Source organism: Gymnodraco acuticeps, unplaced genomic scaffold (genome assembly GCF_902827175.1).
Source record: "Gymnodraco acuticeps unplaced genomic scaffold, fGymAcu1.1, whole genome shotgun sequence".
Taxonomy (NCBI): Eukaryota; Metazoa; Chordata; class Actinopteri; order Perciformes; family Bathydraconidae; genus Gymnodraco; species Gymnodraco acuticeps.
Window position 1 is genome coordinate 45,269 of NW_022989906.1, and position 10,327 is coordinate 55,595.

Here is a 10,327-nt window from a genome sequence, read left to right on the forward strand (position 1 = left end):
AGACCCCCATGTTAAAATGCCCGAAATATTCATGTTTCTACCCCTGGATGCAGTAAAAGTTATTCTGGATATATTTAGATTCCACCTTCATGATTATGAATTGGTGAGAAAATTGTTTTATAAAGCACTCCTTTTTAGTTATATTAGGTCTTAACGTTTTTGCATAAATTAGGGCGTGGGCACTTTGATGGACAGGTCTCTGCGGTGACTGCTGCTTCTAGCTTTCTGTCCCTGTTAGCTCTGTTAGCTCCAGGATGCTATAGGAGCTCAGCTGCGAGGCTGATCCGGGGAACACAACTTGAACTCGGACGTGTTTGTTGTGTCTGGTGGAGACATTTATTATTTATATTTCATTTAAATATCGGACTTATTTGATGCCGCCTCGGCTCCGCCTCTTTGCCCTTATTTGGAGCAGGCAGGATTAGACTCTGACGTCACAGTCGAGCCGTTAGTGGCCGACTCCGCCTACTAAGGGCTTCTCAGCAACTCTGCAGAAACCTATGGGTGACGTCACGGACCCTACGTCCATTTATATATACAGTCTATGATATAAACACAATAATTTAATTAAAAATAAAATATATATATAGAATATAATAAAGATATTAATTGACAACATATGAAATGGAAAGTAAAATGCCCCTAAAATAAAATTTCAAAAGAAATGAAAGGAAATATATATAATCTATATTAAAATATAAACAATTACATTAGTATACGTAACATAATGTACAGTTTAAATGGTTTGGCTGCTGATAGTGTAGTAAAAACCTAAATTGAACTGAAACACTGCTTTTTGATTTATTTGATTTCTGGAAACGTAAAGAAAATAAGTCATTATGCAAAGTTAACTCTGAGACACATTTATAGGTTTTATTCCAGTAGGTTTAAGGGCTGTTGAAGGCAATATATCAGGGGTGCCCAACCTTTTTTGAACCGAGAGCTACTTTTAAAGTTGCCAGTCTGCCGAGATCTACCAGTCCAAATAGAGAGGCGTAGCCATTACTGACAGCCTACTACCAGGTAAATACACACTTCTACTTGTATAAAACTGACCTTTGTACGATTAATACTTCATAAAATACTGCAGATCCTTTATCTTACCTCTTTCTAATCTACACACATACAAGTATTTAACTGAAGTTACACAACAGTGTTGTTGATACAGAGTTGGAGTTTATTCACACGTCACTACAGTGGGTAATGTTTTCAAGAAACATTGAACAGTGCTGCCACAGATGACACAGGAAAAAATAAAAGACTGAACCCTTTCTTTGCCATGATATTAAAATAGTGTTGCTACAAAAGTATAAATTAGGCTTACTAATAAGACAACTCAGATCTGAAGCTACACAGGAATCTGCTGCAACAGTGCAATAAAAAAGACACAATTAATAGAATCAAACCCTTTGTTTGTTGCATTTTAGTAGATTATAAAAAGAAACGCCTTTTTAAAATAGGATGCAAGCAACACTAGTTTCTTAACCTGAATTGATAATAGACTATAATCAATTTAAGTTTGCATTCTTATACCATTTTGTACAATAATTATAATGAATAAATTCAAACAAACTAAAACTTACAGCTGATTAATAACGGTATCTAACTTGAGTTTTTATTATATCAAAAACCTGTTGAAATGCTACTGTTATTTTTACTGTCCCCCAAAAAGCGCGTCGGCAGCCTCCAGGAATGCTTCTTTCACAACTTCGCCGTCTTTGAAAGACTTCATGTGTTTCGCAAGAACGTGACACGATAAGATGCTATGGTAGCAGCCTTGCTCTTGTTGTTGGGCCTGGTGGAAATGGACTGCTGTGCATTTAGCTGTCCTCTCAGGCCCCTCCCCTTTTGGAGCGTAGGGCAGAATTAGGAGGGAATTCCGTCTCGTAGCGTTTGTGCACTGTTTTGAAATGCCGCTCCTAAATTACCCTTCTTCGATAAAGCCACGCTCGCATTGCAGATGAGACAGATGGACTTTGAATTGGAATAGATACAAAAATAATCATCCTCCCACTCGGAGTGAAAATTATATATTTCGGGCTTTTTTGCTTCTGCCATAATTGCGGTCTTGTGTGTGTGCGGACTGTCACTCCTGTTGACACGGTCGGACAACAACGTCAGCGAAATAGTGCCCACTGCCCACCAGCCACGCCCCGAGACATGGGGTCACGCCGGCCAATCACAAAGCTTTGATGCGTTCAAGTGCATTATTCTGGCACAGGAACATTATGTTACAGGACATTAACGATAAAACAGAATGTTGTTGTTCTATTTTTAGACACATCTCGCGATCGACTGGTTGGGCACCCCTGCAATATATAATACCTTTTGGGGATGTGTGTGTATTTCACAGAAAAGTCGTTATTTGTCGTTGTTGTATTTTTATTAATGCTCTTTTTAATTGCTTAGAGACTTCACATGTTGCTCTGCTGCTGTGAAAATGTGCCGTGTATGGAAACTGAAACATAGTGTTTTTGGACCACAGGAACATTTTAGCATCAACTTCTTCTTAATGAATTGAAAATGCTAACTATATAATAAGTTGACACACATTTTAGACTTTGTTCAAGGCAACATAATACCTTTTTTTGGTAGTTAATTTAAATAGCTATCATGGAAACTGAAACGACCAGCGAGTAGCCTCAGGAAGTAACATTTGAACCCACAGCTAACCCACATACAGTACATACATTTACGTCATTTCCCTAGAATTAAGACCGAAGAGCCTGTTGCTAAAGCTGCTCTCCTATTTCAACATGACTGGAGAACATGATTAATGATTAGCTATGTAGTATTTGAAATATTGTCCTAAGTATTTATCTAAGTATAGTCTTGGATATACAGTAGTGTATTCTAACTAGGTGTCAACTTGCTGTCAAGTAGGGCTGCACGATTTTGGAAAAAAAAATCTAATTGCGATTTTTCTGACAAATATTGCGATATTTGTTTTTAAGCGACCCAATTTTATTGTAAAATGCAGCCATATCTCCGGCTAGGAAGGTCGTATCAACGTGCTCCCGTCTCTAGCACCCCCGCAGCCCAAGCTACGAGTGAAAGAACTAAACTTACATGTAACTTCTGTTGGGTTGCTTTAAAGTCGAGCTTCAGTTTCAGACTCTCCCTGTAATAGAAACATGTGATGGAGCAGTACTAACCTGACTCAACCATCTAAAGCTCCTTTGGAAGCCATTTGGAAAGGGCAGGCACTTTCAGAAGCACTTGGCAGGTGATTGGATCAATCTGTCTATCACCTTCTATCATGGGCCGCTTCTGATTGGTTAACAATGTCTGGTACATGTGGAGCACAGCACTTCTGATTGGTTAACAATGTCTGGTACATGTGGAGCACAGCACTTCTGATTGGTGTGTAGGACTCACACACAAGAAGAACAAAAAAAATTGTAAAAATAATGTTAAAAAAATCGCAGGCTTTGCGATTTGATAATTGCATCATTTCAAATCGTGATTTCGATTTAAAATCGATTAATCGTTCAGCCCTACTGTCAAGTTAACGCGTTAATAAGATGCAGCAATTTTTTTGCTTCTAATTATTTGAACGTGCGATTAACGCATGTGTATTTGTCCTCGGCCCGCCCCGTAGTCTCAGAGCCCAAAGGCTTGACGTTGTTGTTGTTAGTTGGATGGTGGGAGATCCTAGCGAGAGATATGGATACAAGAAAATGTGTTTTTAAACAGCAAGCCAAGCACCCAGCTGATGCTGACAGCCCCGCTCCTGCCGCTCGCTTGTGGCAGACCGCGCTTGAAACTTTGCCGGGGAGACGCCTGGACACGGCGTCTACGAACAGCAAGATTCAACAGCGATAGCTAAATGGGTGGCGGTGGCTACAGCTTGCAGGACAATTAACGAAGGAGGACGAGGGACTGTGTGAGATCATTCGGATCGCATCGGCTTTTGATAATTTGATGTAAAAAGAGACTTTCTGAGGCGGAAATGTGTTGTTTCTAAAGGTGAGACAGCAAGTGTAGATAGTAACAATCCAACGTCTGTTTGCATTCATATATATCCAGTTAATGAGCCATTGCAGGTGTATACAAATGCTTTGTTTGTAAGAATGCAGAAAGAATATGGGGGTAAACACAAAATGCTGATACCAAAAAATGCTCAACTTCTCCGAATGCAGCTGCTTGTGTTCTGTGAGATTTATATGTAACTTTACAAGTATTGTTATTTTAATTATAACTTGGTGCCTTGGACTCGTATCTCATAAGTGTGCAGGGTTTTGTCTAAAACAGGTGCGCCCTCTCACTCTCGGCGTGCGCTCTCATCCAAAAATGCTGATTTTCCATGTAAAATTTTGCCAGAAAATATTATTTCTGTTCGTCAAAAACTGTAGAAATATGAAAATGGTGTCGAATAGAGCGTCAGACGCCAGAGACGGGATTTTCTGAGTTTCTTTTACTGTCCTTTTCTCTGTAGAGGAAGTAAAGAAACCGTGACTGGATTTATTTGTTGTTTGAGGTGCAATATATGACTCGGCAGCTTTAAGACATGAAGACACGATTATTTTTCCGCTTCGATCTAATGCAGTGTTTTCACAGGAAAGTGGGCGGGGCCGTAATTTTGGACGGAAGTGACGTTGGCGCCCTCATGCTATATTTTTCTAGAAAACCCCCTGGTGTGGCTTTTATGGCGCGTTTCCACTGCAGGCGTCGCTCGGTTTGGTTAGGCCTTATTAGGCCCGGCTCACTTTATGCTGCGCTTCCATTACAGTTTAGGAACTGGGGTAGTTACTATAGTAACGCAGTGTAGGCGGAGCCGTGACGTCATCTTCAATGAGCGCCCCAGAAAAACAACACAGCCGTTAGCTCTTAGCACTCAGAGCTCACAGCTCCTCATATCTGTTCAGAAACTAGACAAAAGTTAAACAAGTACAAACCACAGACTGCCTGTGTCATGGAGAATACAGTCACTGGTTTATTTATGTCTGTAGGCCGTTGTTGTGAGTGTGGACGGTCGGAGCATATATAACGTTAGCTTAGCCAAGCTACATTTAGAAAACACGCATTTTAAAAGGGTTTCTCTGCCGTCTGTCTGCAGACTTGTCAAAGCATTAATTCATGGCTTTTACTAACCGGTATCAGTATGTTGTTACTTCGGCATCATTTTGAAACGTGTATTACAATTAAATCACGGTCAAATATGTCTTGTTGTAGTTGTAGCCGCCTTGCCAGCGATTCTCTCTCTAGTTTAGCATGCTCAGCCCGACTCAGCCTGGATGTTCCTGGCCCTAGAACCACGATTTTATGGGGCCATAAAAACTGTGAATTAGGACCCGCTAGCCGGTACTAGGCCAAGTGGAAACGCAACCAAAAACGGCCCGCACGGCTCGGCACGCGAGCTACCCGCTGCAGTGGAAACGCGCCATTAGAGTTGCTGATGTCCAATAAAATGCAATCTAATAATATATTTTGTATGTCAAACACTTACAATATAGAAGTATAACTAGTAGTATATTAAAATAGCATTGTGTTGTGATCAGGACCTCACACAACACACTACTTTTTAACCATTTCTTTCATGTATATCCTTTAAAGTATATTCGGTCATCATTTTTGTATCGAGAAGCTTTTATTCTGTCCTGTAATGTCTTCAAATGAAAAGCCCTCAGACGTTTCAATGGACAGAAACAAGTCACCGTCCTTCTTAACAAGGCTTTTCATTCCCAGCTATTTTGACGTGCCTTTGCAAAGTAAACACAGGTGTATTTATTACCTTTTTAATATTTAACCCTGTGCCATGTAGGTGTGGCAGGGCCGTGGTATTGTCCGTGATGACATGTCTGTCACATGCTTAATAGAACAGGACTATAATTAATGATCGATCACACCTGTGTTTACTCTGCGGTGACTCGGCAAAATTCCTGCTTTGAAAACAGCTTACTGTGGAGTTTGCTTGACGTCTTCATTTTCAAACCTGCTAACAAAGCTTTGATTGGTCGATTATTCCTCCATCTATTTATTTACATGAATTAATAAACCAATGTGCAACAACTGTAATAAAAAAACCGGGTTGCTCTGGTTTAACACGACTAGCGTTTGGAAGGTATTTGTCCGAATAAATGCCCTTTTTTGTATCTTCATGTGATGCCGTTTGATAACCTTGCCCGTGGAGATTGTGTAAGTGGGTTTGATTGCTTTCCTGCATTGAAAGAAGATGTATTTATAATACTTAATCACCTTGAACCACACCTGTTGATGCTATACAAGTGGCAGGAAATGATGCTCAGGATCAACCCTTTAACAATAGTTTTGATAAGAACTGCACTATTAGTTTTTGTTCCGATATTGCAGGTGCGATACGATATTCTTTAATTGATCCCAACAGTAAGAAGAAACAAAGAAAACACAAAGATATTTTATTAAGTCTGTAGAATACAATTTGTAGGCCTGGGTGTCTCTGCAGCACCATAACACTTCATCTAAAATAATATTTAGACATGTTTTGCCTGTTGTGAATATTACACCTGTTGCCATTTAAATATTGCAAAAGCCAAAACTGCAATATTGATTACATTTCAACAAATTGTGCATCCCTAGTTACGATGCATTCAATGTCCCTCAGAGGAGACGAGCCTCAGGTCTGCAGACAAATGCAGCTGTTTTTGTTGTCTCCCCTGAAGGCATCCGTCCGTCTGCTGTGAGCTCTCCTCCATCAGACAGACAGTTCATAAACCAGACGATGACACGACAACAACTCGTCTCTGTCCTATCACGACACCCCCTCCCAAAGAAAAGAAACTACGCCCAATCAGAGGAGTCACTAACCTTCCTCTCTCTTCCTCTTCCTCCTCTTCCCTCCTCCTCTGTGAACGAAGGGAACATTTTTATTTTTGAAAGGTCAAGCGATGCCCATTTTATTGGACGTCAACATCCGGTGATGTCAGAAACCGTTTCTATGGCGACCGGCTGGGACAGGAGTGGGAGTTTTTCATTAGCGACCGTCTGTATTATTATGGTTTATGTGTCTCTCAGAGCAGCGCTGGTGAAATACGACCCGGGAACAACGTCTCATGGTGCTCCACTCGTCTCATGGTGCTCCACTCGTCTCATGGTGCTCCACTCGTCTCATGGTGCTCCACTCGTCTCATGGTGCTCCACTCGTCTCATGGTGCTCCACTCGTCTCATGGTGCTCCACTCGTCTCATGGTGCTCCACTCGTCTCATGGTGCTCCACTCGTCTCATGGTGCTCCACTCGTCTCATTGGGCTTTTTAACTTTAAAGGTCCCATGTCATGCTTTTCTGGTTATGACCCGTCCCCTTGTGTTATGAAGGTTGTTCTGCATGTGAACGGTCTGCAGAGTCACAAACCCTCAAAGTACAGCCTGTTGCGAGTAAAACTCTAACACAGAGAAGACCTGTCTGTGCTGCCCCAGAACGCCTCGTTGGACATTTCTCTTTTTCCATTTGTTTCTTCCGGGAACACAAATGGACCAATCCGGAGCTCCTCACACACCAGGACCTTTAGCGTACATTTTCAACTAACAGGGAGACCCATTGACTTGCATAGAGCTCCCTGGTTGGTAATAGACGAGTTGGGATGGCGGCGAAATGCTCTCCGCAGACCCATTCTCACAGCGTTAGAAACCTTTTTCTTTCTCAATATCAAGCCACACTTATTGTTTTTACTTCGGCTGTGAGTGTTTGTGTGCTCAGGATGAGTTTCGCGCTGTCTCGCTGTATCGCCGACCCGGAAACCACACCAGTAAGCAAGCACAACGAGCCTCGCAACGTCCCGACCAATCAGAGCACACTGGGCTCACAGGGAGGGGGGTGGAGCTCCAACAAGCCGTTTAGGACAGAGAGTGAATACACACACTATACAGAGATGCTGTGAGTTTGGAACATTGAGCAATGTAAATCTATTCTAGTAGACCTCAACAATAGAACTATGATCAGTAGAAATGGCCATGACATGGGACCTTTTAAATAAACCACTTAATGTTTATATTTATTAATCTACAGTTTTATTTTATTTGATCTTTTATTGCACTTTCTTACTTTAACCTAATATTAATGTAGATTTTATTATTTATTGCACATACTTAAACTTATGCTTATCTAAATATTATATTCTATGCGACACTTACCTTTTTATGAGCATTTTTATTTTATATTTAGCATTTTTTACCCTGTTATCCTTTATTTATATCCATATTTTTTTAAATAATGAAATGTCATTGCTTTCTAAAAAGGAGAAACATAACCCAATTTTCTTAATTGACTTTTTTTATGTTTGTATACATATTTTTATTCTATATTTTTTTTTTTGCTTATATTTATAAATTTTCTAATACATTTAATCTTTTATTGCACATTCTTACTTTAACCTAATATTAATGTATATGTTTTATTTTATTTTATTATTTATTGCACATACCTAAACTCATGCTTATCTAAATATTATATTCTATGCGACACTTTCCTTTTTATGAGTATTTTTATTTTATATTTAGCATTTTTTGCACATTCTTACTTTACCTTGTTATCCTATATTTATATCCATATTTTTTTAAATAATTAAATGTCATTACTTTCTAAAAAGGAGCAACATAATCCAATTTTCCTCTGATAAACAAACTACTCCAGTTCTATATTTCACTTCGCTGTATCCGTTGCCTCGGTAACTCGTTAGCAGACACACTATTAATGATTAGCTCAAGAGGGTTGCCTTTAGCTGCGTTTGAGCTCAGGTGTGCAACCCAACTCTCCCCTGCTCAGTGTTTTCTCCCTCAGAATGACTCAGTGCAACAGCGACAACACAAAACAGAGTCTGGGAGCGACAGGCAGCCAATCAGCGTCTGCTACGTCAGCTACGTCTGTCATCACATTATTGCTGAATCAACCCCAGCAGTTCGAATCAGAGAAACGCAGCGTGGCGATGTGATATGACGAGGGTGTTTTGATGCCCTGGAGGATGCCTTGAAGGCAGATATTGGGAGTGCCGGTGGAGATACTTTAGTTTTAAAGTGTTTTAATCATGGATTGGATGCAGTGGAGCCTCATTTCTCCTCCGTCTGAAAGCGCCTGGCTTCAGGACTTCAATGAGACACTCGCTCTGACCACAGCTCTGGGTTACAGCCTGTTATCTTTTGAGACGTGCATGCTCCACTGTTGCTTTGATCCTGTGAGTATCTGCAGGGTTTACGTGTCTGTTTGCATCCCTGCTGTTTGAAGCAGATGCTGCTGGTGTGAGGAAGCTTCTTTAAAAGCAGATGAGGAGACATGATTGATGAGATGGAAAGATTTATGTTGCTTGAAGCAGGATATTAATTAGACTTTGTATTGTTCTTCATGCTTGTTTTGATTTATTTCTTATTTTTGACCTGAAGGGGGAGGTTTTTGTTTTCTCCAACTGTGTTGTTATCCTATTAGTTGCAATTTGTTGTTGTCTTTTATAATATAACACCTTCACCCACAAACACTACATCATTGCGTTCAATATCTATCTATCTATTTATCTATCTATCTATCTATCTACCTACCTACCTACCTACCTACCTACCTACCTACCTACCTACCTACCTACCTACCTACCTACCTACCTACCTACCTACCTACCTACCTACCTACCTACCTACCTACCTACCCTACCTACCTACCTACCTACCTACCTACCTACCTACCTACCTACCTACCTACCTACCTACCTACCTACCTACCTACCTACCTACCTACCTACCTACCTACCTACCTACCTACCTACCTACCTACCTACCTACCTAAAGAGTAATGCAAATGATTAAAAACACTGACTGATAAACAGAACCTTTATGACTTGGGCAAAGATTGTGTTCAAATTAAAGTCATATTTCTTCTGTGTGTGACGTTTGAGCAAAGGGGAAATTACTTGGAAAGTACATTTTAATATTTACTTTCACTTCATTTTTACTAGTAAATTAACTACAGTTTAACTTGAGATGTACCATACCAATGTTTTTATAGTCATGAGGAACCCAGTATCACGTCGGATTTTAAATAACTTGGAAGCATTTAATACTTTATTCAGTCACACCAATGTGGTTTCTGTATCTGTGCCCTTTGCCTTGTTGCTCTCGCTTTTCTCAAAGTGTAAAAGGTTCTTATGATGTCCAATTTGTGATAATTACCTGTCCACAATACATAGTACATAAAACAGTCTATCATGAGTCGAAAAAAAGTACGATGAGTTGGTAAATATTTGTCTTCCTTTTGAAACTGTCGCTGTGCAGATTTGCCTCTCCTAAAATGGACCTTTCTGACCCAAACGTTGTGTTGTGTTTGCAGGAATCCCCCAAGGTTTCAGACCTCAACCCCAATGCGAAAGCA

General features: G+C 40.3%; 1 long non-coding RNA gene across 1 annotated transcript in view; it reads left to right on the forward strand.

Annotated features, from left to right (window-relative positions):
* The window catches only part of LOC117540620, a 30,025-nt gene extending 19,698 nt beyond the window's left edge, over positions 1 to 10,327 (forward strand). The window contains exon 3 of the long non-coding RNA XR_004568192.1: positions 10,286 to 10,327. This is a non-coding gene — a long non-coding RNA (uncharacterized LOC117540620). The remainder of the gene's footprint in view (positions 1 to 10,285) is intronic.